Raw genomic sequence first — 24,806 nt, 5'->3', positions numbered from 1 at the left:
GGTTTCTTTTCTTTGGTATTTGCATGAATATAAGTGCTGGGTGCTTTGATTTGTATTCTTTTTGAATAAGGCTGTTTATTCAATATTCTTTTAAGCAATTGACCCTGTGTTGTATCATCTTAATACAGAGAGAACATTTGTATTTTTTCTTTCTTTTTTATATAAAGTTTTCTTTTAAGACCTGTTGGAGTTTTTCTTTACTTCAGGGAAATTAAGTCTGTCTCACCAGGGAATTGGTGGGAGGAAGAAATCAGGGGAAAGCTGTGTGTTGGATTGCTAGCCTGATTTTGCATTTCCTCTGGGTGAAGAGGAAAGTGCTTTTGTTCCAGGATTGGGAACGGAGAGGGGGACTCACTCTGCGTAGTTTCACAGAGCTTGTGTCTGTGTATCTCTCCAGGAGCACCTGGAGGGGGGAAGGGAATCAGGATTATTTCCCTTTGTTGTGAGACTCAAGGGATTTGGGTCTTGTGATCCCCAGGGAAGGTTTTTCAGGGGGACCAGAGTGCCCCAAAACACTCTAATTTTTTGGGTGGTGGCAGCAGTACCAGGTCCAAGCTGGTAACTAAGCTTGGAGGTTTTCATGCTAACCCCCAAATTTTGGACGCTAAGGTCCAGAATCTGGGAATAAGGTTATGTCACTGAGCCAAATGGGTGAACTGCAGCCATTGAAGTTTGGAGGATATGCAGAGTGTGCACATTTCCACAGGCACCTCAGAGCACTTTGCTCACACACTAAGGCCTGGTCTGCACTACACGTTCAAACTGAATTCAGCAGCGTTAAACCGATTTAACCCTGCACCCGTCCACACGAGGCCCTTTATATCGATATAAAGGGCTCTTTAAACTGGTTTCTGTACTCCTCCCCGACGAGAGGAGTAGCGCTGAAATCGGTATTGCCATATCGAATTAGGGTTAGTGTGGCCACAAATTGACTGTATTGGCCTCCGGGCAGTATCCTACAATGCACCACTGTGACCTCTCTGGAAAGCAATCTGAACTCGGATACACTGGCCAGGTAGACAGGAAAAGCCCTGTGTACTTTTGAATTTCATTTCCTGTTTGCCCAACATGGAGCTCTGATCAGCATGAGTGGCAGTGCAGTCCCAAATCCAAAGAGAGCTCCAGCATGGACTGTACGGGAGATACTGGATCTGATCGCTGTATGGGGAGACAAATCTGTTCATTCAGAGCTCTGTTACAGAAGACGAAATGCCAAAGCATCTGAAAAAAATCTCCAGGCTATGATACAGAGGCCACAGCACAGTGCTGTATGACAAGCGTAACGGAAAGCCAAAGAATCAAATGGACACTCATGGAGGAAGGGAGGGGGTACTGAGGACTCCAGTTATCCCACAGTCCCTGCAATCTCCGAAAAGCATTTGCATTCTTGGCTGAGCTCCCAATGCCTGTAGGGTCAAACACATTGTCCAGGGTGGTTCAAGGTATATCTTGTCAATTTACCCCTCCTCCCCCCATGAAAGAAAAGGGAAAAAAATCGTTTCTTGACTTTTTTCAATGTCACCCTATGTCTACTGCATGCTGCTGGTAGACAGGGTGCTGGGGCACTGAACAGCAGCATCTTCTCCCCTCCCCTCCCCTCTCCTCCCCTCCCCGGTGGCAGATGGTACAGTACAAAGGGACTGATAGCCATCCTTGTTATCATCCCATGAGTGCTCCTGGCTGGCCTCAGTGAGGTCGGCTGGGGGCGCCTGGGTAAAAATAGGAATGACTCCCGGTTATTCCCGGCAGATGGTACAGAATAGCTGGTAACCATCCTCATCATAGCAACTGACGGCTGAGCTCCATCAGCCTCCCCCTTTCATGTCTAAAGAAAAGATTCTGTCCTGCCTGGACTATCATAGCAGCTGGAGGCTGCCTCCCCCTCATTTTATCTCACTAAAAAGTCAGTGTTTCTTATTCCTGCATTCTTTAGTACTTCATCACACAAATGGGGGGACACTGCCATGGTAGCCCAGGAGGGTTGGGGGAGAAGGGAAGCAACAGGTGGAGTTGTTGCAGGGGCACCCCCCAAGAATGGCATGCAGCTCATCATTTCTGCGGGATCTGACACGGAGCGGCTGTGCTCTCTGGTTCTCTGGTACACTGGCTCTCTAGTACACTTGCCCCATATTCTAGGCTGGACTGACTCTATTTTTAGATACAACATAAAGGAGGGAATGACCTGGGGGTCATTCCCATTTTTGTCTTTGCGCCCCTGGCCGACCTCAGCGAGGCCAGCCAGGAGCACCCATGACAGCAGCAGACGGTACAGAACGACTGATAACACCGGTCTACGATTTTTGAGAAGTCGTCTGCTTCAGAGATAAAATGTGATATTTATTATGTATTTTGATGTGCTGAATTCAAATATGGCAATTAAAACAACTGATTGGCTACTGTTTCTAAGATATTTAAGTTTTTACTTTTTATGTCTATGTATATTGTGTAGATAGTAGAGTTTTAATCATAAATTGTAAACCTAGCTCTTTTCATGTGTTTATGGTTGCTTTACATGATGATATTTCACCTGTCCTGTTTATGTAACACATTAAAAATCAGCAAAAGGGTTCTAGAAATAAAATTTATTATGAAACAAAAGGCAAAAACTATTATGTACATAGTTTAGTCCTATTCAGTGTCTACTCGGCGCTTCTTGGCTTGTCTCTTGTATTCATTAAATGGAGCATCTCTTGTCACTGTCCAGCAATAGTCTGCAAGCATTGATGGGCTCCATTTGCCCTGATAGCCTGCCAGGAGATTCCACTGCTGTAGTCTGGAGCCCAACAGCTTTGCCTTACTCTTGGGTAGTTCCAAATCCCTGACAAGGTCATTCAGTTCACCTTGTGTTATGAGGTGTGTTTCAGAGGAGGAGGATGGGAGAAAATGTGGGTCCTGTGACACTGATGGTTCAGGACCAGAAGTTTCATCCTCTTCCTCTTCCTCGTCTGACTCAAGTGAGAATGATTCTGGTGCATCAGGAACCGGCAATCCTTCTCTGTGGGGTACTGGACGTATAGCTGATGGAATGTTTGGATAATGCACAGGCCACTTTTTCTTCTTTGATACACCTTTCCCAACTGGAGGCACCATGTAGAAGTAACAATTGCTGGTATGATCTGTTGGCTCTCTCCAAATCATTGGCACTGCAAAAGGCATAGATTTCCTTTTCCTGTTCAACCACTGGCGAAGATTTGTTGCACAAGTGTTGCAGCATATGTGTGGGGCCCACCTCTTGTCCTGATCTCCAGTTTTGCAGCCAAAATAAAGGTGATAGGCTTTCTTAATCATAGTGGTTATACTGCGCTTTTGTGATGCAAAAGTCACTTCACCACAAACATAGCAGAAGTTATCTGCACTGTTCACACAAGTATGAGGCATCTCTGCTCACTTTGGCTAAACAGAAATGTGTCCCTTTGCAAAATCAAACACTGACAAATAAGAGAGCACGACACTGTATGATTTCTAGAGCTGATATAGGACACTTTGTTTAGCAGAGTGATGTAAGCTTCGTTATGATTGCATCATCCATGACTTCTAGGAATAACATGATGCAATTCATATCACGTATGACGCAATACCAGCTTCAGATTGCATCATTCATTGTTTTGCCTAAAAAGCAAGTACTGTCCAAACCCAGTCATAGATTTATTCATAGATCTAGTCAAAGATGTATTTTAGTCATTTCTGGTTTAAATTGAGATCCCTTCCCTTTATAACTTGCTTATCCTCCGCCATTTCCAAGTCAAGGGTCGTATATACTGACCCAATAGCGTATCTTGAAAACTAGAGCCAATCAACAATTTTAAGTGTCATTTTCGTTCTCAGTGACCCAGAATTAGTAAAGTTGGACTACATTTATTTCAGAAGCATTTTGGCTGTAGAGCAGTGTAACTGTCTTCTCATCGCCAATTTACAATGGCACAGCAGATGGTACAGAACAACTGGTAACCGTCTCTGCTACCTTGCAAAGGCAAATGAATGCTGCTGTGTAGCACTGCAGTACCGCCTCTGTCAGCGGCATCCAGTACACATACGGTGACAGTGACAAAAGGCAAAACAGGCTCCATGATTGCCATGCTATGGCATCTGCCAGGGCAATCCAGGGAAAAAGGGCGCAAAATGATTGTCTGCCGTTGCTTTCTCGGAGGAAGGAATGAGTGATGACATTTACCCAGAATCACCCTCAACACTGTTTTTGCACCATCATGCATTGGGATCTCAACCCAGAATTCCAAGGGGTAGGGAGACTGCGGGAACTATGGGATAGCTATGGGATAGCTACCCACAGTGCAACACTCCAGAAATCGATGCTAGTCTTGGTACATGGACGCACACCGCCGAATTATTGTGCTTTGGGTGGCCTCTTGCACTTGACTTTATACAATCTGTTTTACAAAACCGGTTTATGTAAAATCGGAATAATCCTGTAATGTAGACATACCCATACTGAGGAGTTACCTAGGACATACCAGCTAGGTCATAACAGAGAGGAGCCAGGCTGACCCTTGCACTCCCATCATGTTGTTAATTATATGGGTGCCTCAACAATCAGATTATTTCCTTTTGGTATAATTCAGTCCTAGAGGGTGGTTTTTTCAAAGCTGTTCAGCACTGGCCAGCCTCTGTTCGCAGGGCAAGGACCAGAGTTAAGCTAATGCTGAGCACTTCTGAAAATCCCACTCACAGTGCATAGGTTGCTTGTGGGGGTGGTTTCTGCTATACGTGATATGCGTACAATAGGACTTCTGTTTTTGCCGGTGGGTGCTTTCCACCTTCCAGTTTCACTGTATATGTGCCTGCCACCTACTGGTGGCTCGTGAGTGCTGAGCAACCCCTATTGTTGTCAATGGGTGCTTGAGGCCCAGCACACCCATGGAATCGTCGCCTATACTGTAATTGGCCAAATTCAGAACTGGAGAGGTAAATTCAGCCTCTCTCCCTCCCCCCTTCATCTCCATTCAGTTATGGGAATCCAGTTTGGAATCCAGTGATGTCTAATGTGAAGACTAATCTGGTGAGAGATCCCCTGGTGAGTGGGGGTGGTTGGCATTAATTAGTGATGGGCAGGAGTGTTGCAGACGCTGGTAGGAAAGCTTCTCGGTGGCCCAGCAGACAGTGATGATGGGTGGGCAGCTAAAACCCAAAGGATCAGGGCAGAAGGAGAGAGGTAACCGTTATAGTTGCCTGACTGAGGAAACGTATAAATCATCCCACAGTCCAGGACACCGTAGCCCCTCACATGGGAGGGGAAAAAATCTGTATAAGCTTGCATGAAGAACAGGTTTAACTTACAGCTAAGGGGCTGGGCTTTACCCTCGTTTTCTGAGTCATTTTCCCCAGTGGGTACCTTCACCAACAACTACATTGTCAGTGACGTGAGTTCAGGGGATGAAGATCTTGGTTCCCCTCTCATTCACAGTCTTTCAGCCCAGTGTGCACCCACTTTATGGTAATTTAATCTAGATCACATTTCCCCAGTTTGCTTATGAGAATGTCATGAGAGACTGTGTCAAAAGCCTCTCTGAAATCGAGATATATCACATATACTGCTTTGTCTCTAGCCACCCTGCCAAAGAAGGAAATTAGGTTGGGTTGTTCTTGACAAATCAATGCTAGCTATTCCTTAGAATCCTATTATCCTCTGGGTGATTACAAACTGATTGTTTCATCATTTGTTTCATGAACTTTCCAGCTATTGAAGTTAGGCTAACTGGTCTATAATTCTTCGAGTCCTCTTTCTTCCCTGTTTTAAAGATATGGATTATGTTTGCCCTTCTCCAGTCCTCTGGTACCTCAGCTGTTGTCCATGAGTTCTCAAAGATGATTGCTAACTGTTTTGAGATTGCTTCAACTAGTTCCTAAAGTACCCTAGGATGAATTTCATCATGTTTGTTTTCAATATGTTTTCAGTATTTGAGGTGGGGCCGGGGGGGGGGGGCGGGGAGGATTAAAGCGAAAGCAAAGCAAATTTTGCAAATTATTTTTGAATGATACCAAGAAGATTTTTGTGCTGTAAAATATTCGCGTATTGGTCCCACTGATTTTTCCTTTGATTTGTATCTTTCAAATTGGTGGCACAGAATAGAAGTCTTAACCCTCTTCTTTTCCTCTCATGGGACACACACAAGTAAAACAGAGGGAGGAAAGGAGCTTGGATACCAAGATGCTTGGAGATTAGGAAACTGTTCTTTCTCTGGCATTTCTTTAACTTTATCTATCTTTCATTAACGTTAATTACAGTGCACCCCAAGAGACAACTAGGTTCCTTGTGTTCTCACTACAGAGCTTTACGCAATTGCTTATATCTGTTTGTGGAGATTTTTAAAAGAGACTTAAAAGTAATAACGAGACTCCTAGAGAGGAATATATATGAGAAGGACCTGTTCCCCTATCCCCTCCCATCTGCCCCGCACACATTTATATTTCACTGAGACGTCACCCATTGAAGCTTGATCCCACGTTCATGTGTTGTGACACAAGCCTAGATAACTGAGACAAAGTGCTGCCATTACATAACTCATGTGCCTTGCACCATCTTCAGGCTGTATGTGGGTGGATGCACATGGGGGGGGAGGAAGGGGGAGCTATGGATTATGTTAAAAAAGGCATTGCTGTATGTGCCAAAATGAGTAAGTTACTCATATTGCCTGTTAAACAACTAAACCTAGTCCCCCTTCCCTACCCACTCTCCTCCCGCAATTTCTAATAACTATAATCCAATAATGTAAATGACAGGAGTTGAAAGGAAGTAGGAACTGGCTTAATTCTATCACTTGTCAAACATATGAACACTTATCCCATTGAAAATTACATTGTAAATCAGCCACTTATTATTTTTGGCTCCATATAATAATTTTATGGCAAGTTTAAAGTTTTGGGCACGAGCACTGTGTGTATGACTGTGTGTCATTAACTTGAATTATATGGTCAGAAACTGAGTGGTTGCTTTAAATGAGTGTTCTGTAGCAAACTGAATGGAAATTGCAAATAGACCAGTTAACTGCAATCAATTAGTGTTGACAGTGGGAAGTTGATAATTTTGTATCTGATGTAATTACCGAACTTTACTGCAAATACATCATGTTGGCTGGGATACACCAAAAGTAGCATAACTGATTAAATTTTTGACATCTAGGTAATAGCTCAGACCGAAAGGTAATTTTAATTCTGATGTCTTTGTCAGGGCCATCAATCTGATGCTAAAACAGTAAATGAATTGGTCTTATATCCAGGCTGAATACAGTTGAGTTACGCAATATTAGGAAAACAGCTAATTATAAGGGCCAGATTTTTAAAGACATTTAGGCACCTAATGATGCACATCCATGCTAGTGGGGTTTTGCAATGGCTGGTCAGCACCCTTGTTCGTGGGAGTCAGGCATGGGACACTTTTGAAAAAGCCATTTGGCACCTAGCTGTGTTAGCCCTGGCCCTGAGTTATCTGCTGCATGCCAGACGGAGGGCAGTCCCTAGTATATGAAATAATTCTGTTTTCATGCTGGTCATGGGGCCAGCATTACAAAGGTATTTAGGTGCCTAAAGATGCAGGTAGGTGCTTTGTGGGATTGACATCAACACCTAGGTTCAGATACTTTAATGGTATTTAGGCCTTGCTCCACTAGCATTGCAAGGCCTAAAGGATTTAGACTGCTACGTCCCCTTTTCAAAAGTGACTTAGGTACTTAGAGCCTAAATCTCATTGCAAGTCAATGGGAGTTAGGAGCCTAATTTGCTTAGGCACTTTTGTGACCCCCACTAAGTGCCTTTCTTCATCATTTGGTACATAAATGCCTTTGTAACTCTAGCTCTTTGTGACTCATCCACCAGAAAGAATCCCAGTAACCTGGTTATTGAAGGTCATTATTCAAAATTGTGTCTGAGACACTCTATCTCAAAATCAGGCTTATTCCCAGAGTAGGCTGGAATCCTACTTACTCTGTGGTGGGTAGCTTAGAGATACAAAGTGACATAGACATCCAGAGGATATTCTCAGAATGACATGGTAAGATTATAGATCATTCAGAATTATACCAGCGCATCTGCCAGACATTTTAAGGCACTTTCTTCTTCTCTTGTTATCAGTGCCTACTGCTCTAGATAATAAATCCATGTCATTAAATAATACATTTTGAAAACTTTTGTTCTGAATTATTGATTGGCACATAACCTGCTTTGCAAAATATATTCCTCTTAACTTCTGGACTCATTCAGAGATATGTGTCACAAGTCTTTCTGAAATTCAGCACTTGGACTCAGCAGTCTTTGATTCAATTAGCTAGAGAGAGCAAGTCTCATTATCCCTTGGTTTGCAAGTTTAGCCATTGTCCTGTGTAGGGCCTGCAATTTTCTCATCCCCTCGTTTGTATTTGAGTTCTACAGGATACAATGTAGGGCCCAGTTCTGAAGTCCTTCCGTGGACAAAATTCACATTAGCTTAAGTGATGAACCCTAGAGAAGATATGGCAGAGGGAGACTGTTTTCTTTTGGTCCTTTTTGCAGGATCATTTGTTCCCACTCTATACAGGAGACTGCAGCAGTAGGAATTAATACAAAGCTGGGTGCATCTTTCTTTCCTATCCAGTGTTGGAATCTTTTAGGTCATATTCAAATGGCTCCTTTAAACTCTCTTGTAATCACTCCATCTGCTTGTTAGCAGTGTGCTACTGACTCATTCCGACGTCTGGCTATGGACGTCATCCTGAGCTACTTTTGCTTTCCAGTATGTGAATGTTCCAATCTTTCTGATTTGAAATTTAAAATAAAATCATGATGCTGATGCCATTTCTTATTGATGAGAAGTAAATGAGCAGCAAAGATGACGCACGTTGGCTTTCCGACTCATTCTCCATTGTGTTACACATATTGACCTTACGTGCCTGTCAGCTGAAAGTTATCTAAAAATGTCTGTTTCATAGCTTCCCTCTTGAGAGTCTGAATTATTCATCAGATATTTTACTATATCAACATATTCTTATCATTACATTGAATTTAATTCCAGTGCAAGATAAAATGCAAGTTCATACTTTGGGTTTGCAGGAAAATAGATAATTGTGTTAACAGTTGCTCAGGAATCTTTTAAAATCCAGTGAGTTGGGGAGTGGTATAAATAGTCATCTCTAAGAGCCCCTCAACTGTGTTACGTGCAGTAGCTGAGATGATTGTGGAACTGTGGAGAAGAGGAACAAACAGCATGAAAATGACAAATGCTTCCTGCCTGCGGTTTTAGAACGATGTGCATTTTAGTCTGGTGAGCTGAAGGCTCAGACCAGCAGCACTCGTTCCCATTCTCATCACCTAGAATGTAATGACTGCCATATATATACAGCCAACAGCTACTTTCAAGGAGCGACCGTGATGTCATGGAACCAGTCACCCATTTCATTTTGCCCAGGACATTTCCTAAATACTTTGACTGTGTCGTTACTTTCTGTTAGCATAATGGAAAGTGAAAGGGGAATTTTTCTCTCTCTGTTGCCCTTGGTGCCCTTGACTTCTGCATTTCAGGAAGGAATTTTCCTGAAACAGAAGGTACCACAGTAACATAAAGAGACATATGTGATGCTGCTGCTGCTATCATTAACTGTGTGGGTGCCAGACGTATCCAGGGCCCATTACATTCGAAAGGCTAAAGTCTGTAGTCAGGGAGAGCTATAAAATAATACCAACAGCAGGAGACTTGCTCCATTAAAGTGACCAGAATGCCAGAGGTATGGAGTGCTTATGTTCTCGTTGGCTTCAACTGGAACTGCAGAGGTTCATGTTTCAGAAGCAGGGTAATAAACACCCATCCAAATTCTACATGGATCTAGCTGTGAGAAAGGGTTCCAGAAACACAGGGTAAGTGTTCATGCCAAAGCTAATCCTGTGTCCTGGGACAGGTGTACTTTGGGTCAAAGGATCTTTGTTCCACCTGCCAAACACAGAAGACTACTACTTACTAGTAGTAGTAATGTGATACCTTTACTCATCACAAAATTTTGACAGGTGTTCACACCTACTTCTGCCCTTTTAAAAACTGGAACCCTAATGGAATTACATGCCCAATTTATTCCAATTTTCTTTAGTCCATGTACACAAAATTATGTTTCTTCATACTCTTTTATGTTTATTGGAAATTATTGACTATTGATTATGGTGTATTGTAGGCCTCTTAATTTTAGTAAAGTTTTTGAAGGGCAGAAAAATATATTTTAGCAAAACATACAACACAGACTACCAACACACACACCTTCCCTCCACTTTCCCAAAACAAATAAACACAGATTCAAACCAACTTGTACAGTCTTACAGATAAATCACCTTAAACTCACATTCAGACGGTTTTCTATTATTTTGTAAGTAAGTCACACACATGGCTCTCAGTTGTGGCTGCTCACTAACAAATTGAAATAGAACTGGAGAGACCCTTTTGAAACTGCCCCAAACTCCTAAGAGAAGTTCTATGAGCAAAAATATGTTTTTTTTCTGAAATCTTTAGAGCAGGTTCAGCAGTTGTGGCAGTAGGCAACACAGGTATCTACTTTGTATAAAACACAGAGAAACTGTCTTAATTACTTTCTAGAGGACATGTAGCAAAGCTCTGCACACACCCAAAGGACACAGCACTACTTATCGTCTCTGTCCTCCTTCCGAAAATAATTACGCATACATTTCATCCAAATTGTGTGCTATTTATAGACAATCCACATTCAGCATATATTCAGACTGGTTTTATATCATTTTCTCAGTACGTCAAACATACGTTAGGGTCTCTGCAAATTAAGCCAATTGCTAAATTAACATATGTTATGTGAAGTGTAGTTGTTTCATATACTTTATATAGTAATGTATAATTTCATACATACACTTTCCTCTGAAACTGAGGGGAATGCTTGATTTGTGTGTGTATGTGTGTATTCACACTAATCCTTAGCACTTTCTTATTAACACTATTCCTTTGTCATTATAGCTTTGTATAATTGTTCAATAGACTTTCTTTAGAATTGTACTACCTGCGGACATGAATGCATACATATAGAAACACTTCTGTATTTTTCTGTCATTAAGCCTTTTGGCATATATTTAAGTTATTTAGAATTGTACTAGCAGTTTTATAAAATTATTTAATGACTTTATTAAGAAATGTACTAACTGCATAAAAAGAATATTTTCCTCTAATGAGGAAAAGGCTTGATATCTCTATTTAAATTATATCCACTTGCCCTTTATTCTTCTGTTGTTAAAACTTTGGACAATTATTTAATTACTTTATTTAGAAATGTACTAACTGCATTAGAATATTTTCTTCTAAAATGAGGAAAATGCATGATATACATATTAACACTTTATTTCTCTGTCATTAAGACTTTTTACAGTTGTTTAATTGACTTTTTTCAGAAATGTTCTAACTTCGTAAAAATCACTTCTTTCTAAAAATGAGGAAAATTCATGGTGTGTGTGTGTGTGCGCGCGCGCGTGCGTGTTTGTACATGTTAAAACTTCTGTTGTTTCTCTGTCCTTGAAGCTTAGCATAGTTGTTAAATAGACTTTATTTATAATTATACTAACTACATAAACAGCAGATATTCCCAGGGCCACCTATAGGATTCAAGGGGCCTGGAGCACAGTGGGGGAGCTGTGGTGCTTGTACTCACCCGGCAGCAGTGTGGGTCTTCGGCGGCAGGGGGCCCTTCAGTCGCTCTGCATCTTCAGTAGCACTGAAGGGGCCCCTGTTGCTGAAACGCTGCTGAAGAACTGGAGCAACTGAAGGGACTCCCACCACCGAAATGGCACCTAAGACGCAGATCGCCACCAGGCCAGGGCTCGCGGGGCATTTCAGTGGCGGGTGGGCCTTCAGTCGCTCCTCGTCTTCGGCAGCACTGAAGGGCCCCCCGCCGCCGAAATGCTGCCGAAGACCCGAAACGCCGCCAGACCAGGGCTTGTGGGACCACTGCGAGGCCCAGGGTCTGGGGCAAATTGCCCCACTTGCCCCCCCCCCCCACGGTCCTGGATATTCCTCTGAAACTGAGAAGAAGACATTAAATCTATATTAATGAATTGATTTGTAATGATTCCAATATTAAATATAATTTGTAAACATTTCATTTTTTCCCAAAATTGTCAAAGGCACCAAAAATGTCTATGTCCGAACGTGCTACTCAGGACCTCCAGAAATGGTAGAAGGAGGGTGGGATATAAGGTGGCAGAAGTGTGTGGAAACCTGTCAAAATATTTGGTGAGTAAAGGTACAGAGTTATTACTACTCAGGCTCTTGATTATTCTGTAACCTGAATTGATACAGAATGAACCTAAAACACTCAAGGCCTGTTCCAAAGCATGTGACAATCAATGGAAATGTCATGCTGGCCCAGAGGGCTTTGGATCAACTCTACGGAACTCAAATGGATTAAAATAGCCTACTATCTTCCCAATTGGGTCACGGCAAAGCTTTCTAGAAATGTCAGGCGTTGCACAAAGACCAAAGATCAGCCACCCAGAGCCATCATCTAACCAAACGCCATGCAAAATCCACTGGATTTCAGATTTCCAAGCTCAGCTAAGATATTTAAATGAACCTGAGATGGTTTCTGGTGTTGCATCTAAATCAGTGGTTTCAAATTAATTTCAATTTGGGTTTGGTTGACTTCAGAACAATCCTCACTGAAGTAAAATTACAGGAAATGTAGTGTGAATTCCTGGACGTCAAAACTGCCAAATGACTATTTTGGAATTTTTTCTCATGGAGAGATGTTATCTTGTCTTTGAAACTATCAGTATGGCAGTCTGAGCAACAGGGAGGTAGATTTCCTTTAAATAGCAGGAAATGTTTGGAAGGAGCATATACATGTGTCTTAAACAGCTGACAGTGAAAATCCATTTATATATTTGACTGTCATATTTGAAATAGGCAATTTGTGTTGTATTGGTTAGTAAAAGTTACATAACCCATCCAGTCAGTGAACAGAAGCCATAAAATTAACCAACTGGCCACATTTAGAAGTATGACTATTATGTATTTGTCACAAACTGTTTCAAAGCGTCTCATGCAAGGGGAATTTTTTTGCAAAGAAATTCAAGCATAATAATGAATAAATGTGACACCTTTGTGATCTGTTCCTGAACAGTTTGCAAGCAGGAAAAAGCTCAATTCAATAAATAAATTATTCGTTGCTAATTGTGTCTTCAACCCCCACACCCTTAGATTGCCTCTTAGTTTCAGGTCTGAATGAATCCCAATTCAAAATTCAGTCAGTCCTTTCAAATCACGCCAGGTTTTTCATCAAAACCATGCATTTTGTGTGAGTTGGAGGGGCTCTTTGCAGGCCATGTACAGGTCAGTGTAGAGGTCATGGGAAGGAGCTACCATAACAGAACTACACTGAATTGGCTTTAAAGGCCTAAAACTTTACTGTGGGGAGGATGTAGGGGGCAGAAGGACATGGCACCCTATAAATTGGAGTAGTGACCTTCTAAAGACTGAACTTCATATGGAGTGAATTCCAGCCTCCTGCATAGGAGAATTTTCCCACAAAACCCCCAGTTGCTCAGGGTCTGGATGTCACCTTTAGGGAGTCATGGCAGCCGGATGTTCTGGTGAGCTTCGCCCCCTTGTGCTTTTTTCATTTCACTGTGTGCTTATTTTCTAAAGCCAAAATGAGACAAAGAAAGGCAAAAACGTTGAGAACTGTCAACCCTCCCCAGTCTCTCTCTCATACACTTTCTCACGCCTGACCCACTCTTACTCTGCCTTTTCAGATAGCACTTGTTTGAAGCCAGGGTTGAAAGAATATCACTGAGATTAGATCTTGCATATCAAAAGCCATTTCATGTCACTAGAAATTTCATACAGCAATTGTCTTGGCGGGAGTATTGAAACCGACAATCTGGCTCTCCCTTTGTGCCTGTTCACAAGGACTGTACAAGAGATGAGAGAAACATTTTGTTCACAATGGCCAGAGTTGTACCTGAGTCTGCAAGGTCTTGATATGCAACAATTTTGTGAACTTCAGATCACTTGAGACTCGGCCTGTATAAAAAAACCTGTCATTCAATATACCATTCTTCAGGTTTTATCAGTTTTCTGCCTTCCAGGAAACTCGCATTCTGCACTTCACTCGTGCAGAAAGGAATAAATGTTATAAAATGCTGAAAAAATGTATTTCCTATTGAAGGTACACGTATTGCCAGAGCTTAGTCTAGTGCAATACACTCTTTTTGCATAAGTTGATTTAAATTTTACAGTAGTTGCTGCCATTGCAGTTTTAATACTAGTATATGCTAATGTAATAAAAATATGGTGCTGTACAGTAATATTGAGAACTGCAATTTGAATGTAAAATGTACATCTAATCTAGGACAAATACTATCCATTGACTCATAAGGGAAGTATTTTTCTTGATTTCCCTTCCACACTCCCCCCAGTAATTCGCACATGGGGAAGGCTTTTTGGGTGCATCCTTCTGAGATAATATCATATGTTGATCTGAGGACTGCCCAAAGAAATTGTAATAATATACCAGACCTATTTCAGTGCCAGACCAGCTCTGATAAAAGCGCATGGTTACTAGATACCTATGTTGATAATTCATTCTAAAATGGTATCACATTTGGAGATTTTCTTTACATTTATATGGAAGGTGTATTGACTGAATCACTATTAAAACTATTTTTCTAAAGCTGATATTACCACATATTTTAAAAAGCCACATAGTGCCAAGGGGCAGATGTAAATAAATGTACACCATTTGGATGTTAGGACTGTGAGTTTCAGGCAATGAGAATGGAAGTATTGATCAAGCAAATATTTCAGACCATTGTTGGCACGAGATTTTTCTTCAGTACCTAAGCAGAACGTAAATCAAAAACTGATTCAAAACCAGCATAGATGTTTCAGCTTCCCATGTTTCAAAGCCTGTATTCAGAAAGATAAGTACAGACAATGAGCTAGCCACGAATGGTGATACTACCGTACTCACCAGGCTGCAGAGACTGGTGGCTTGACTAACAATGTGGAAACATGGATTTCAGATCAAAGGATGGAGTAGAGTGTTAGGAGGTAGAACTGCTGAAAGATAAGTAGAAGCACTTTTTAATTTTAAAACTTGGTAGCAGTTGCAGTGCATTTGATGGAATGGACTGAGTTCCAAATTTTGTTTAAATCAGTTTGAGGAATGATTGCAAGGCAAATGAAGATATTTAAATCTTCAAATGAAAAAGTATCAGGCTCAGGGGTATATGAGTATATAGCCAAAGACAGACAATTAATTGCTTGAACAAGCATCTTTCACTTCAATACAAGGTCAGGTTGAAGTAGTGGAGACATGAAAATGGCTCCCAAGGTGCTCACCATGGCATGAAGATTAGGTTTCCCCGAGGATGAACTCATTGTGATGCAGAGTAGTGTGCCAACATCTAGCTCGTGGTTAATTCCTTGCCTAGCTGAATACGTCACTTCAAGGTAAAAACCTGTCTATCTCAACCTGGTAGGCTGCTGTGAATTTAATATTAAAGGGGTGTTTAAGTGGATGCTGATCCTCTTGGTACAGTGGCAGCCACAGGGACCATTAACCTTTGGAACAAAGTACCAAGGGAAATTTTGCATTCTTTTTCTTTTGATATCTGCACAGTAAGAACTGATGACTTTCTGGAGGATGCTTTAGTGAAACACAAATTACTGGGCTCAATACAGGGGTAACTGGCTGAAATTCTATGGCATGCATTACATGGGATGTCAGACTAGATGACCTAATGGTCCCCACTAGCCTTAAAATCTATGAATATCCTTATTGAGCATTGCCAAGCCAGAATAGAGACATGTTTGGGAATGAAATCAAAATAAGAGTTTTCTTTCCAGATAAAGTCTCTCCTGTGGCCGTTATGACTGGATGGAGTACTCGGGATCTAGGAGTGAGTTTCCAGAACTGGTGAAAGACTTTCTCTATAGAGAGCTCTCTCCTTTGAAAGTCACTTCCCGTGCTGGTCTGCCAGAGCACATGCGTGGTGACCTTCAGGATGCAAAGATAAAACATCTTGACATGAGTTACCTTTTTTATTCACTTTGCTGCTGTTTGAGTGTGAACAGTTTGGCTATGACTTTATTCCATACTGCAATATTCACATTAGCTCTTAACCTTGCATTTTCTGGGTGGCTCTGTGTAGATTTTGAAAGTCATTGTATGGTGCTGGGTTTCGGACTGATTTTTTGACACCGGGCCGTGAAAATCTCCAATTTTTGGCAACTTTTCAGTTTTGTTTCTGATTTTTGCATATTTCTGATAGGAAGGGCTGGTTTCCGCCCCCAAGAGCATATCAGCCAGTATATGTCCAGGCCGGACATTTCATAGCACACACAGTAACACCTTGGATCGCAGTAAGGGTAGGAGGGCCTTTAAGGTGTCATTCTGGAAAGGCTGTGCAGAGGAGAATCCTGTCTGAGCAGAATGAGAGTTCAGCATTTGGCTCAGTAGGCAGATTGCAAACAGATACAATAAAATCAACGAAAATCAATAAGGATTTTGTTTTGATTTGAGGCATCCAGAGATCTCCTTTAGTCTCTGTTGGTGAACTACATGAGTGTCCTTTCAGAGGACAAGGCGAGACAAGGATGAGAGTAGACAGCGTACAGCCATACGTTCTCAGACCCAGCCTAGAAAGCACGATCCAGATACACAAGGGATGCAGTGTCTGGGATTTGGTTTTTAGAAAAATAAGTGGCCGAGTTTACTAGGCATATGACGTTAGGAATGAGCATGCGAGAGTGCAATCAGATTTATTGATGGTAAGATATCACCATGAATAAATGCAGTCACTGTAACGGAACTCTAAGTTGTGTCGTTAGCATGGAAACAACACAGCGGTGTGATTTATTTTCTATAATGGCATTTGCTGGTCGCTGTGTATTCCTGGTGATACTTGCTGAGAATTACTGAAAGGAATGAAAACATCATCACCAGGGTATTTGTCCAGAGATCTGTGAAATATATGGCTTTGGCTCGTGCTGTTATTTAATAATTATAGATGGATTTGGGTGTACAGAGCAGTTTACAGATAAGACAGCAGCTGCCTGGCCCATGAAGCGTGCATTCCAAATCATACCAATTCAGCAGGGATGGCAAAGGCCAGGTTCAGTATGCGGATGTGTATTAGAGCTCGGGTGACCAGATGTCCCAATATTTAGTTGTTTGTCCCGGGTCCTAACTGATGTTTGGTCGGGACACTATTTGTCCCTGTTATTTTTTGCTCTGCCGGCAGCACTCTGGTTTGTTTTGTTTTGTTTTGTTTTTTTTGCTCCACCGGCGGCCCCTTCCCCCCAGGTGTCCTGATATTTTGTTCCTCTCATCTGGTCACCCTAATTAGAGCAGTGTTTCTCAACCTTTTTGATACCAGGGACCAACTTGCTTCCTTTCTAAACTGTGTCAGGGAGATCTCAGGGAAACTGGCACCAGTCCACACATTGGTCGTTGAGAAACACCGTATTAGAGCAGCTTCATTCCAAGTCCTTTCCAGCACAGATTAATTGTAAACTTATTTTAGCAGATTATGCTGCATGTGAACCAAAACCATCCTAAATCCTTCTCGGTAGCCCACACCAATCCCTGTCAACATTTAAAATACTCATGCAGGTTATGCTTGTCACATAGTGTGTCTGTCTGTCTGCTCTAGAAAATTGCCCTTTAAATATACAAGATCTTTTGATTTCCTGTTTCAAGTAACACAGGTACTGTGGTAGCAGCATTTGGACCAAAGGTTAATATGTATCAACTTAGCAATCACAGATAGGTATTGTCATTAACCTCCATGCTTCCATGTGAATGGGACCTCCCCTCCTATGCATTCAGGGGAAAATGCATCTTCTTTAAAAGGAGGGAATCAGTCAAAGGAGAGGTAACTTCTCCCAGTAAAAGCACTAGCAGCAGCAGCTTCCAAACACTAGTGCTAAGGGTGGACAGTTTCGTGGACTTCCTTACTCTCATGTAATTGTCTGTTCATTATAAAACTAAAGCAGTCTGCACTGTTATTATTTGTAAGTGTATGGAAACTGTGTTCAAAATATACAAAGAGCATTCCGAACACAGAAGTAGACCCTCCCCAGAGAGTGTATGATCTAAAGGTGAAATCAGTATGTAATTTCAATAGGCTTCCACATTGTGTCTCTAGTCTTATGCAGGTGATCTCTGTAATTAAAGCATCTGTAAAATCATCTGCTTTCTGACTTTCATATGTTCATCTGTGTGGAAATTGAGAATTGGAGAATGCTTATTAGCAGCTTTGGACACTGGTTTTTGAGGGAGACATCTTGTCTAAAAGTAATTGACTTATTGACTTCAGCTATATCATCTGTAAATACAAAAAATGTGGTCTTCTGATCCAGCTAGGTGTTTTTAAATTTTACTCTATATCTTCACTTATGTTAGGTTAATGTATGCATGCAGTTTTAGCAGTACTGTGGGGTCTTAGGAAGGAAAAGATGATGAAAGACACTAAGTCATAAAGGTCAGGAGGGACAGATTGAAACACTGGGTCTATAGATATATATCAATAAATACCAGGTAAATTAACTCCAGCCAGCTGCCAGGCTCCAGGACGCTTGCTAGGGGGCCTGAAAGCCTTATCTCCAGCTGGAGTGCTCAGGTCTTCTAGGCTTCCTTCTGCAGAGCAGCCAGTGCTATCAGCAATCAGCTTAAAATGAAAATCCTAAAGACAGACTCCAAGCCCTTCGATTCTGCTGTATCAGGGACTAAGTCAAGGCCCAAGTGTTCGTGTTGTGCTCATGACTTAGTCCCGGATACATCAGAATCGAAGGCCTTGGAGTCTGTCTTTAGGATTTTCATTTTAAGCTGGTGAAATTTAAGAAGGAACGCAACCCCTGAACACGCACGCAAGGGAAAGGACCTGCTCTTAATAGCAGGCTAACGTGGGTGGAGTTTGAGTGTTAAGCAGCGCAAGAGTTTTCTAGAAAGGCTGAGTGGTCTAAGCAGATGCCATTTCGCCCACACTTTTGATTGCCCTCAGCTGCTGCTTGTAGCTTCCAAAGGGCTAAGGATGTGCCTTGCACAGTTTAGTTCCCTCTCAGCAGTCAAACACAGAAGAACTAAGATAGGCAGTCTGAATTCACAAGCCACGAACTTTGATTTCACTCTGTGATGAAATCCTGAAGGCTACTAGCCATCCTGTTGTTGTTGGGATCACAGTAATGCTTAGAGGCCACACCTGAGATTAGCACTCCATTATGTTAGATGCTGAGCAAAGGAAGGAGAGACCCTGCCCCAAGGAGGGGAAGTGATTTGCCCAAGGTCACTCAGCAGGTCAGTGGCTGATCTGGGAACAAAACCCAGGGCTTCTGATTTCCAGTTCAGAGTCCTACCCATTGGAGCACGTTGCCTTCCAGCAGCACTGTGCCGGACCTGTGTACATTTCAGAGTTCCATAAAGACTAGTGCAGGAAATAGACAAAGGAAGATGACTGCTCTGTGAATGTCATTCCATCACCTCTGCTGATACAGAGTTTGTCTCATTGCTGAGTACTGTTCACGCTGAATAAGAAATGTTTCCTTTGTCTGCCTGACAATATATGAAGGGAGCTGCATGAATAATAATAGGTGAAGGTGCCTTGCAATAAATGTGGCTTCTCTAAGTTCATAACTACAAGAAAATAAAAATGGGAACGAGATTGCAGTAAGCTCCTTTGTGCCATGCTGCATTGCACTACTACAATCCGTGTTACTTGCTGAAGCTGTACCACAGTGCTAAGTAACAATTATTGCAGTCTTGACACTCATGCAAAGCCAGCCCTTAAGGAGCACTTTCTGGGCTTGTTTATGTTGGTATAAACTGAGAAGGGTTTCCGTGGTGTTTCCTTCGATTTACACTGCTCTAAAATCTTCCAAATTTATTATGAGTCTCATTATATTTGGTATTTTTCTTAAAGCCTCAGCTCCTGGAGTTATGTGACTACATGAGAATATCAGTTTCCCTTTTGAAAAAAGGGAGGTGCAGAGAAAAATCTACAAACAGTTCAGGGCTCAGAACCCAGAGGTCAAGTAAACAGAACCCAGAGTGTATTGTTTTAATATCTCATGATTTCTAAGGCAAGTTCATGATTTTGGGGACCTGGCTCATGATACTGGAACACTTGGGGTTGGTATTCTGGCTATGGCTCTGCCTAAGAGAATGGTCTGGGCCATGACGAAAGTGGAATGGCACGTTGGTGTTACATACTGTGACAAGGTTGGGCCAGATGGCTACAGAAGTGTGTTAGAAGGCAGATATATTAGTCCCAGATTAAGTAGATCCCTTTTCCCTGGGTAAGGTAACAGGGGCAGTTCCAGAATAAGAAGGAACTTGCTGGAACCAATTAAGGCAGACAGTCTAATTAGGACACCTGGAGCCAGTTAAGAAGAAACTGCTAGAATCAGTTAGGACAGGCTGGCTAATCAGGGCACCTGAGTTTAAAAAGGACCTCACTTCAGTTTGTGATGTGCATGCATGGAGCTGGGAGCAAGAGGCACTAGGAGCTGAGAGTGAGAAGGTGTATTGCTGGAGGACTGAGGAGTACAAGCGTTATCAAACATCAGGAAGAAGGTCCGGTGGTGAAGATAAAGAAGGTGTTGGGAGGAGGCCATGGTGAAGTAACCCAGGGAGTTGTAGCTGTCGTACAGCTGTACCAGGAGGCACGCTAGACAGCTACAGTCCACAGGGCCCTGGGCTGGAACCCGGAGTAGAGGGTGGGCCCAGGTTCCCCCCAAACCTCTCAACTCCTGATCAGACACAGGAGGAACTGACAGGGACTGTGGGCTCTACCAGAGGGGAAGGTCTCTGGGATGTACCCTGACCCACATGGTGAATCTCTGAGGTGAACAAATCCACCAATAAGTGCAGGACCCACCAAGATAGAGGAGGAACTTTGTCACAATACATACTGGCTAGGTAACTGTTTCTTTCCAGCATTCTATCCTGGGCCTGTTCTGACACCGTGATGATGATGATAGTCTTTGCTCCTGTGGCTTCATCAGATAGCATCACAACACACCTGTGAGATAGAGAGCTATTAAATCTTCAGATAGGGAAACTGAGGCATGGAGCTATTAAAGGGACACCAACTTAACACATAAGAACATAACATATGAACATAAGAATGGCCATACTGGGTCAGACCAAAGGTCCGTCTAGCCCAGTATTCTGTCTGCTGAGGTATTGCAAACCCGGCCATAATAAACAAAAGATCTGTGATAATGTACTGCAGCATTACCAGGTGTGGGGGCCATGATATTCAGATGGGATTAGTGATTTTGAGTGGCCAGTTTGAGACATCTTAAAGGGGCCTGGTTTCTGGAAGTGCTGAGTCGTAAACCTCTGAAAATCAGGCTCCGATAAGGGTATGTCCAATTGAGGGCCCAGACTCACTAGTCGCTTTGGAAAACCTCGGCCTGTATTTTCATGTAAAGAGGATACTACAAAAGTGTGTGGTTTTTTGTGTTTTTTGCCTAGTGGGTCATTGTATCTTCATTTGGGCATGTCGCAGGGTACGCCTGCCCTTCAGCGCCCCCTGCTGGCCAATATGGTTCAGGTGCAGCCCAAATGTTCAAAAAAATTCCTCCTTCTGGGTCCAGTTTATTAAGTCCTCCACGAAGTCTTTCAAAAGAAAAGTCAGACTTACCAGGCCTTCACCCCAGTTTCAGCTGGGCCCAGCCCATTCCCTGGGGGTCTACTCTCTCTTTAAGAATTTATTTCTTTCATCCCAGTCCCAAATGGGGCCCAGCCCTGCCTCCCTGCATGTCTGTCTCCCTGCTTTCCCAGCACCGCTGCCTGGAGTTTGGCCTTCCCGCCTGGTGTCTTCTCCCTGCTGACTCAGGGCCCTGCAAGAGCCTTCTGACCCTTGCAATGTCTGCAGGCATCTGCCAACAACCTACAACTGCCTCCCCCTTTCATAAGGCCCAGGTGCGTTCGTTTTAGTGTCAGTCCAAGGGCACTGGACCCTACCCCTTCAGAGAGCCATTTACTCTATGACAGGGTGCCCCAGTTGTTTTTCGGATTCCAGTTCCACTGCTTTCTGATTTTCCTTGCCTTTGTCACATGCAGGCTGAGCAGATGCCCGTCTGTTCCAGCGTGGTTCCAGTGCAGATGATCAGATGATTTGATTAAAGCGGAAGGATCTTGGCCATGCTGCCATCACTGGTGAGGTGTCTCAAGCTCTGGGGCTTGTCCACATGGGGAGTTCAGACGACTTGCCTAAAGGTGTGAAGTTAATGGGCATAAATTAAAGTGCATTAAACCCCCATGTGAGTGTCTCATTGAGAAGTAAAGTGGCCTTAGTTCACTGTAGCTTAATCCTCCCAAATGAATCCTTAATCAGTCTCTTGAGTATTTCCACACTATCTAGTCCTGCCATAAAAGCAGATTATCCTAAATTCCAGGCCTCTTGCTGCATGGTTTCAGAATTAAAGCTAGCAAAACTCCAGCTGGTTTTATGGCATTGCTGGAAAGGTCACTGGCTGTGTGGAAGTAAATGAGTGAGTCAGACGCTGCGGACTGCAGAAATGTCTGTTCTTGGACGTATCTGAAGAAGGAAGCAGCAGGCACATTGTCATTTGGCAGCCCTCCTGTGCTTATGGGTTTGAGGAGGGGTCTCTGGAGTGTCTTTGTCTTTCTCACCTAGCTAATTGTTTTGAGGTTTTTGCATATGACCTACCCCTGCCTGTTGCACTGGGTGTGTTAGCAATGGGAAGGGGTTATTCAAAGGATTGGACCCATTGGAGTCCTGTGGTTGGACTATGTTTCTGTGTATTTAAAATGTTACTGTCACAGTATACTGTGAGAAATTCTGTGCAGCCACTATTGTGGGGTTTACACACCTCAGCTGAGTAAAGTATTGATTTGCAGTTTAAAGGCATGGTTCCAGGGGTGTTCGAAGAATACATCTAACATAAATGATGCAAATAGTTTTGCGGAATGTCCAAGAAGTTACACGGGAAATGATGTGAATAGGAAGCAACACAGACAGACGTACAATCTCGTCACACTGCTAATAGGAAGCCAAGCAGTTCTGTGCTGAAATAAATCAGTTGGTGGTGAGTGGCAGGCAGGTAGCAGAGCCAGACTACATGCGGGTCTTTTTCTAGATCAGGCAGGTTTCTGCAGGATGTGGTGTAGCCGGTGTTATTTCCCTGGCAAGCCAGGTTAATTTTGTGTTGGTGTTTTCATTTGGGTTCAAGGTTGGCTGTGTTGCTTTGTGTTCTTCTGTATGGTGTGTGCAATTGCTGTGCCCACCTTTCCTTACACCAGCCCTGGGATTTGCAGATTTGGACTATAGTTTGATCTTTGTCTCTTATTTCTGGGGTTTTATCTAGTCCCATCTGAAACCAAGGCCAGTCTCTGTGGTGATACATCGCTTAGCAGCCCCCTGGAGATGTAAGGGAGTGTGGCATTTACACAGGACGGGGAATCCCTGCCTGCGTCCCTCACTGTGCAGTGCCAAAGTTTTCTAGGGTAGATCCTTAGAGCTGGGAGAGGCAGCTGTGGTTTAGTGGCACCAGATGGCGGAGCAACTCTGCAACTGCTGCTGTCATCTCCAGTCACCTTTTGGAAATAATTCTTCTGCTTCTGCACCTCTTTACTCCTGTGGGCTTATCTCGTGCTCAGCCCTGGGTGGCACAGTACCCTCTGTGCAGTGCCCCTCTGGAGTCCAGACAGGGACTGCTGCCTCTTCCTCCAGGGGCTGCCTTCACTTTTCCCCCAGCCATCGCTGGCCTAGGTGTGAGGAGTGAGTGCTGGAGTAGCACTGTGATTCATTTGATGGCTCCTCTTGGTGCTGCCACTAATTGCTCCAGCTGGCCTCCAACGTCACAGTTAGACAGGATTGCGATGCAGGTGTGATGGTGAAATAACTTCCCTACCCTCCAAACAAAGGATTCTGCATAACTCTAGTGGGTAAGCAGCTCATTAATGAACTGGAAATCATCTGTGAATAAATGTTTACAATGCCCTGACCATGACGTTGCACTCTGTACGCTTTATGAAAATGTGCTTGAGTGTGAATATGATGTAACTGGAATATGCTTTGTGCAAAAGGTCTCTTGTAAGGTATCATTACAAAGTGTATAATCTATTGAGTGTGTTCAACCTATTTGTATGAATGTATCATCTTGTATCTGAAATTAGGAATAGGAAATATAGGTCCTACTGTAATTATGCAAAAAGTGTGGGCCATTAATGGTAGTTTGGAAACGTGATGGCTCCCATTAACCAGGTCAATTGGTTGTAAATGGCTCTGTTTACTTGTAAGGCTTCCTGTGTTCCTCTAAGTCAAGCCAGGAAGAATGGAGGCTTGGGGTCTCGTAGGACATGTGACCAGGTCACCTGGTACTGGAATCCATCTTAAACCTGGTGCTTTTCCATTTAGAAGGAGGGGTGGGGACCCAGAGAGGGAAAAGATTCCTGCCTTGGGCCAAAGCTGTAAAAGGGGGTGGAACAGAACAAAGGGGGCTGCCAGTCATAAGAAATCCCCTAGTTACCACCTGAGCTGGAAGTAACAAGGACTGTACAAGTGGAAAAGATTGGGCCCAGAATAGGAAGGAGTCCAGTCTGTGAAAGAAGCGTATTGGAACATCTCTAAGGGTGAGATTTTACCTGTAAACAGAGTCTCAATGTATTAAGCTTAGACTTGCGTCTTTTTGCTTTATTTTCCTTGGTGACTTACTTTGTTCTGTCTGTTATTACTTGAAACCACTTAAATCCTAATTTTTATACTTAATAAAATCATTTTTGTTTATTAATTATCCCAGAGTAAGTGATTAATACCTGAGGGGGCAAACAGCTGTGCATCTCTATCAG

General features: G+C 42.8%; 1 protein-coding gene across 5 annotated transcripts in view; it reads left to right on the top strand.

The window, feature by feature from the left end:
* Window positions 1-24,806, top strand: part of HTR2C (5-hydroxytryptamine receptor 2C) — a 436,533-nt gene that overhangs the window by 244,477 nt on the left and 167,250 nt on the right. The window contains exon 2 of one of the 5 annotated variants that reach the window (XM_030574620.1): window positions 22,056-22,151. The exons of 3 other annotated variants lie outside the window; for them this stretch is intronic. The gene's annotated coding sequence lies outside the window, so the exon portion shown is untranslated. One more of the 5 variants, XM_030574621.1, reaches the window with a different exon arrangement.

The sequence above is a fragment of the Gopherus evgoodei genome, chromosome 9 (genome assembly GCF_007399415.2).
Source record: "Gopherus evgoodei ecotype Sinaloan lineage chromosome 9, rGopEvg1_v1.p, whole genome shotgun sequence".
Classification (NCBI taxonomy): Eukaryota; Metazoa; Chordata; order Testudines; family Testudinidae; genus Gopherus; species Gopherus evgoodei.
This window is presented reverse-complemented; position numbering and strand designations above follow the sequence as displayed.